Raw genomic sequence first — 8,340 nt, 5'->3', positions numbered from 1 at the left:
AACAAGTATAGCGATATTTAAATTATATGCCACGGACCTTTACCTATACATCATTGGGTTTAGTACAGCCCGGCCACCTCCCCACACCTCATGCAAATCGTACTCTAAACACATAGTGATGACTCTTGGGGCAAAAAGTACATCCTTTATAAAACATTGTAGTCTGAATTTTTTTATACCCTCGCAAATTGGACCCTAAACACGTAGCTTTCCTATCGAAAATAGATACCCTTTTTTCATTATTTTAGTGTTTTTGACACCCTTATTACGTTACGTACGTAACGTGCCCTATCTTGAAAAAGACATCCTTTTTACGTGTTTTTTTGGTCGCGCATGGTATCCACTCGTCAATGTAAGTGGCCCCCCCCCCCCCCCCGGGTTCTAAAGTTAACATTGGTTGAAAAACAAACAAGAATCACAAAGAAAGACGGAGTCGAGAAATGACAAGTTCGAACGAAGAGATGAAGTAAAGTTATATGTGTTTATTTTGAATCAGCATCAAATCAATAAGCTGGTGTAATATAATAACGTCGTACCTCTGGGTAGGACAACCGACAATGGGGTAAAACTAAACCGACATGGCCTACGGCAGCAAAACAAATCGTGAACGAAAAGAACTACCCCGCCCGACCTAGCACACGCCCTTTTTATACATCTTGGCTCAAACACCACTTGGCGAGAAAACCCTTCCCCCCATATCGGTCCTATCACTTTCGGTGCAATGCGCCAAATTAATCCGCCTATAACATTAGTGTTTAAAATGGAACTTATTAAAGGACAAGTCCACCCCAACAAAAAGCTGATTTGAATACAAAGAGAAAAATCAAACATGAATAATGCTGAAAACTTCATCAAAATCGGATGTAAAATAATAAAGTTATGACATTTTAAAGTTTCGCTTATTTTTAACAAAATAGTTATATGAACGAGCCAGTTACTTCCAAATGAGAGAGTCGATGATGTCACTCACTCACTATTTCTTTTGTTTTTTATTGTTTGAATTATACAATATTTCAATTTTTACGAATTTGACAATTAGGACCACCTTGCTTGAACCACAAAATGTTAAAATAATGGTATTCCATGTGTTCAGGGAAGAATTAAACTTGTTTCACATGAAAGTGACGAGAAAATCAAAATATTTCATATTTCATAAAATAAAATACAAAAGAAATAGTGAGTGGGTGATGTCATCGGTTCCCTCATTTGCATACCAAACAGGGTGTGCATATAACTGTTTTGTGAAATTAAGCGAAACTTTAAAATGTCATAACTTTCTTATTTTACATCCGATTTTGATGAAATTTTCAGTGTTATGCTTGTTTGATTTTTCTCTTTCTATTCAAATCAGCATTTTGTTGGGATGGACTTGTCCTTTAATGTGCGTATTCTGATTCCAAATTCAAGTTCTTCGGCTTTCCATTATTCTTCCCTATTACATGTATGTAACTCTCTCTTCACCACTCCCCCAACTGCTCTCTCGATCAACTTTTCCCCCTCTGCGACTCTCACACTTTAACCACTCCCACTACAGCTCCCTCATCCATTCTCTCACTCAATTCTCTCATTCTACGACTCTTGTACATGTATCTTACAACTCAGTTATCTCTCCCACCTGTTCATTCTCTCTCTCTCCCTCTCTCTAGTATGGTGGCCCTGAAGGGACATCGCAAATAGACCCAATCGCGAATATTCACGACGAAATTCACGACGTCGCCAATTTCGTCGTGAATTTTGTCGTCAATTTGAATATTCACGACGAAATTGGCGACGAAATTCGCGACATCGTGAATTTCGTCGCAAATTATTCACGACGTCGCCAATTTGAATATTGACGACGAAATTCGCGACATCGTGAATTTCGTCGCCAATTTCGTCGCGAATTATTCACGACGAAATTCACGACGTCATGAATTTCGTCGCCAATTTCGTTGTGAATTTTGTTTTGCTTGCCTGGGCGGTATACGGGTTGAAACCAACTCGCCTGCTGCTAATTCCTCCACTCACAACAGGGTCTACATTCATTTAGTCTTATGCAATTCTGTCCATAAACTTTTCGTCTAACAACCATGGTCCAATAACCATTTGGTCCAGTCATCACTTCGTTTTATTACCAGTTCATCTATGACCATTTCGTCTCATAACTAGTTGGTCTAATGTCAATTTTATTTTCCTTCATTTCGCCCAATTAACACTTAGTTCAATTCGATGTCCACTGCTATCCATATGCATAGGCGGATCCAGGGGGGAGGGGGGCCGAGGGGCCCGCCCCTCCCCCCTCCCCCCTGTTGGCATAGCAAAAAAAAAGGAAAAAGGGAAAGAAAGAAAAAAGGAGGGAAAAGAGAATAGAAAAAAGGAAGAGGAGACGAGTGAATAAAATAAGATGAGGGAATTAGACATGGAAATAAAAAGAATCTTTCATGTCACATATCTCACATCAATTGTTTATTATATACCTATTCTGTTTAAGTTACAAAAAGTCCTTAGAATTTTCATTTTTTAAGGGAAAAAATGTAAAAAAATTCAGCTCGCGCATCGCGCTGGCATTATTTGATTTTTAAAATATATAATGTCTTCATGACTAACTGCATGCAGTCTTTAACAGGTACCTTTTCCACTAGTTAATTTCTGATCGCGCTTCGCGTTCGTAGTAATTATTTATTTGCATACACATCTTTTTTAGGAAAACAAACATTGCCAAGAATGTTAAAATTTTAGGAAAAATACATCAAAAAAATAGTTCGCGCTTCGCGCTCACATTATATAAATAAGGATTATGATATTATATATTTATGTTGATTTATAAGAATAAAGGTAAGAAGACTACCTCTTCACAGAAACCAACAATCATCTTCGAGCGGCCGATCGGGGAAAATATTGCTGAAAAATGATTCCCCCCCCCCCTTTTTGGTGAAGGCTGTTTTGTGTTCGACACGTCTATTACTATAACACTGTAGTCACAAACACTATACACACATGACTGCTCTCTCTGCTGGTCAAAGAACAAGTGCTTTATTCATACATATGAAACATGTGGTACCACGCAGGGTCCAGGGTATTATATAACTCTCTACACGGTGTTGAGGGGTAGCCATGGGAACAGATTAGATAGGGTAGGGGATGGAATGTGCTGACCCAGGGAAAAGTCTGCTACTGGGAAATGATGATATGGAATGAATGGAATGATTATATGCCAATGCATGGAGGCCTATACAAACACAATCCGCCCCTGGAACACCTATAGGCAATGCAAGCGCGAGCGAAAATTTGATATAGTGACATGAAAGATTCTTTTTATTTCCATGTCTTCCCCTCATCTTATTTTTTTTCACTCGTCTTCCTCCTCTTCTTTTTTCTCCTCTCTTTTCCCCTTTTTTTCTTTATTTCTTTCTTCCCTTTTTCATGTTTTTTGCTCCGCCAATAGGGGGGGGGGCGGGCCCCTCGGCCCCCTCCCCATGGATCCGCCTATGCATATGGATAGCAGTGGACATCGTTCTGTCGTTTCAATGGTTTATTTTCAATTGGTCTAATGCCAACTCGTCTGCTATCATTTGGTCTACCATCAGTTTGTCCACTATCCACATGGTCTAACTGCCATTTCGTCTAACAAGTGGAATGCCTCTGGCCGTCTCACCTGCATCACGCAATTCAATATAGCAGCAGTGCTGATTTTGAAAACTACTATAACTCGCACAAGATGTTCAGTGATACTTGGTTACTCTTATTTCCACGTTTTATGAACTAGACCAATACACTTATAGAGATATGATGGCAATTCAACAAATACCCCCAACGTGGCCAAAGTTCTTTGACCTTACATGACCTTTGACCTTGATCATGTGACCTGAAACTCGCACAGGATGTTCAGTGATACTTGATTACTATTATGTCCAAGTTTTATGAACTAGACCAACACACTTTCAAATTTATGGCTGTAATTCAACAAAAACCCCAATTTGGCCAAAGTTCATTGACCCTAAATGACCTTTGACCTTGATCATGTGACCTGAAACTTGCACAGGATGTTCAGTAATACTTGATTACTATTATGTCCAAGTTTCATGAATCAGATCCATAAACTTTCAAAGTTATGATGGTAATTCAACAGATACCCCCAATTCGGCCAAAGTTCATTGACCCTAAATGACCTTTGACCTTGGTCATGTGATGTGAAACTCATGCAGGATGTTCAGTGATACTTGATTAACCTTATGTATAAGTTTCATGAACTAGGTCCATATATTTTCTAAGTTATGATGACATTTCAAAAACTTAACCTTAGGTTAAGATTTTGATGTTGATTCCCCCAACATGGTCTAAGTTCATTGACCCTAAATGACCTTTGACCTTGGTCATGTGACATGCAACTCAGGCAGGATGTTCAGTAATACTTGATTAACCTTATGGCCAAGTTTCATGAACTAGGTCCATATACTTTCTAAGTTATGCTGTCATTTCAAAAACTTAACCTCAGGTTAAGATTCGGTGTTGACGCCGCCGCCGTCGCCGTCGGAAAAGCGGCGCCTATAGTCTCACTCTGCTATGCAGGTGAGACAATAACCAAGTTGGTCCAATTGCCATTTATTCCATATGCCATTTGGTCTAATTGAACTAAGTGTTAATTGGGCGAAATTAAGGAAAAAAAAATTGACATTAGACCAACAACTTATGAGACGAAATGGTCATAGACGAACTGGTGATAAGACGAAGTGATGACTGGACCAAATGGTTATTGTTCGGACAGAATTGCATTAGACTAAATGAATGTAGACCCTGTTGTGAGGGGAGGAATTAGCAGCAGGCGAAATGGTTTCAACCCGCATACCGCCCAGGCAAGCAAAACAAATTCACGACGAAATTGGCGACGAAATTCACGATGTCGTGAATAATTCGCGACGAAATTGGCGACGAAATTCACGAATTTCGTCGTGAAAAGTGAAATATGAAAGTGAAATATGAAGGCTTTCGTGCACACTTTTGGTGAATTTTGTGATAATTTTCAATAGAAAAATAAGTTTTCAAAAATTTAGGGGTCATCATGCCCCCGTATTGTCGTTGCGAGCATTTTGGGGAAAAATTAACTTAACAAAAACAAAAAAACAAAAAATTATAGAAAGTAGAAGGGCCTGATGCACTTACACTCACTCTCTCAGCTCATATGCACTTGATCCACTTCCATTAAGGATCCGGATTTCGGGCTAAATTCCGCCCGACAGTTCCGGGGACCAACCAACGTAATATTTCGTATTGCGAGGTACCGTATACTAAGGTCGCACCATGAACTGCATTTTTCAGTGGATTTCTAACAAGTGGGTCTCGCGTGCTGGGATCTCACTTCTGGTGTCCACAACACGCAACTTCCATGGCTTAATTTTTCTGTGCGCGACAACATGTAATGAACCCTTGGGTTGTTCCTACGATCAGAGAGAAAAGGTGAAATACACGCGCGCCTATGGGGATTGTGAACTGTAGGAAAAATCGTATAAAATTACACTTTTTGATATTTCTACGAAGACGAAGTTATATAGAAAATGAAGAATATTACAATCAGACCATATCCCTACAAAATTGCTTCAAGAAATGCCATTATGAAGAGGAAACGGAAAAAATTTGTGAAGAAAAATCACGAAAAGGAAATCGCATCATGAATATTCATATCATGGGCGGTCCCACATTTGCGAGTTTTCCATTATTTAATAAATAATGGTTATTTGTATATAAATAATGATTATTTGTATATAATGGCAAACTGTAAAAATTGTTTATAAATAATGATTATTTATAAATAATGGGATATTGAAACAAAATTATTATTTATAAATAATGAAGAAGATATTTCATTATTTAACAAATAATCATTATTTATAAATAATGGAAAAATCGAACATTAAATAATGATTATCTATAATTAATGAAAATAATGGCGCACTCGAAAAAATTATTTATAAATAATGAAGTAGACGTTTTCATTATTTAACAAATGATCATTATTTATAAATAATGGGAAACTCAACAAATTATTTATAAATAAAGAAATGTGCACTGGCATTGTTAATAAATAATTATTATTTATAAATAATAGAAAACTTATTTATAAATAATGGAAAAACGAATTGCAATTATTTATAAATAATGAAGTATGTAGTGTCATTATTTATAAATAATGAAAAACGAAAATCATTATTTATAAATAATTAAAGACAAATAATCATTATTTATAAATAATGAAAAACAAATAATTATTTATAAATAATGAAAAACAAATAATCATTATTTATAAATAATGAAAAACAAATGATCATTATTTATAAATAATGAAAAACAAATAAAAATTATTTATAAATAATGAAAAACAAATAATCATTATTTATAAATAATGAAAACAAATAATCATTATTTATAAATAATGAAAATCAAATAATCATTATTTATAAATAATGAAAAACAAATAATCATTATTTATAAATAATGGAATGTCGATCTATTATTATTTACAAATAATGAAGTATTACTTGGAATTATATATAAATAATTAGAAATGTTATTTTATATAATAGTAATTATTTACAAATAAAATGTAAATTATATATAAATAATAGTTATTATTTAATAAATAATGATTATATAACAAATAATTGTTCATATAACAAATTATTGGTACAATCGGCGCCTCATACTATACAAATATTACATGGTTTTTTATAGCCTATTTGTTTTTGTTTTCAAGTTCAAAATATTAAAAGTGAATTTGTTGAACTTTATGTTTTTTATTATAAAGCCACTCACGCAAGCCGACTGTGTAGTAGAATTCCGCGTATTTGTGTGTGTTTGATTTTACATGCAATTAAGTGTATTATCAGCAATTTCATGTACTTCTGCATCAAATTTACATGACAAAAATTAATTGTTTATATTTTTCAACTAATTAATTATGCAAATAAGCATATAAATTTGCCCTAAATTTGTTTTTTGTATGTTTTTGCTTTTAAGTCTATTTATTAAGCTAGTAGAATGCTTATTTTTGGTGAGAGTATCAATTTTTACATTTATAACAAATATCCACAAAAAATTGCAAAAAATATAATTTCTGATGTATTTTTTGTTTTTTCGAACCTTTGTTTTTTATTGTTTTTTTTCGATGAACTTTGTCGGGGACTCTTTTGCGATCATAAATAGCATATAAATAAATCCATTTGAACCAACAAAAGTAAAAATAATCATACATTTATGATTTTTGGTTGAAAAACACAATTTGCATTGACATGGAATCACGTTTTTGAGCAATCTTTGGTCCGACATGCATGTACAAAATGTTGCGTTATTTCGATACTGCGCACCCAGGCATCGTAAATTTGGTCTCAAAAGATGCGCAAGACTTGAAAGTAAAAAGTCAGTGAGTGGTGTCAAAAAATTTTGCGCGATGGCGTAGTGATGAAATTTGTCGAGGGGGGGGGGGCTCAAATTGACCCCCCCCATTTGATAAGGATTAATATAGCATTAGGGGCCTACAATAGGCCTTAAATGCACACTCAGACCTAACCTGACAAACAAAACAAGCATGTTCAGACAAGTGTGAAATACTGTATACATTTTTTTTCTCATATCCAATGTTTTTATTCATAATTATTTTGGGGTAAGTTGGGACTCCAACTAGCCCTTTCAATTTTGTTCCAACTAGCCCCAGAGGCCCATTTGACAATTAAAGCTTACAGCACAAAAAAGGGACTTCACCATGGCATATTAATAACCTTATTTTGTAGTTTGGTACAAGTGTCTATTATACCCCCAAACTGGCCAACTTGATCTATAAACTTCTCTGAGATAATAAAACATTTCTGAAAGAGAAAAAAATTACTCAGAAGGTGAAAAAACAAAAATTCCTTTCTAACTTCACCAGGCTTGTTGCACATGTGGTGTCTGTAATATCATGGAGCTATTAATAGCTCCATGGTAATATGGTGGATGACTGTTGATAATGGCAATATATTGAGGGCAGTATTGCATAAATTTATTTAAAGGCGTCAAAGAAAATAAAAATGTTTCAACTTATCCCGCATTCCAACTAACCCTAATCTCCCCTACCTGTTTTAGTACTGCACATTATTCAATCATTGTTCATTTTGTTCAAATTTGAATGATATTCAGCCCCCAAAATACAGTTATTCAAAAGTTTGAAGTCTCGTCTGTTGAAGACATAAACCGTGAAAATGAATTACCGTTACCCAGTTCAAGTTCAAGTTTATTCAAACCAATCAAAACAAGAGACATATTACACAGTTTAACAAGAAAATGAGAATACATGATAGGTTTGGGACCACATAGAAGCAGAGCTTGCGAGAG

This window comes from Lytechinus pictus, chromosome 1 (assembly GCF_037042905.1).
Source record: "Lytechinus pictus isolate F3 Inbred chromosome 1, Lp3.0, whole genome shotgun sequence".
Taxonomy (NCBI): Eukaryota; Metazoa; Echinodermata; class Echinoidea; order Temnopleuroida; family Toxopneustidae; genus Lytechinus; species Lytechinus pictus.
This window is presented reverse-complemented; position numbering follows the sequence as displayed.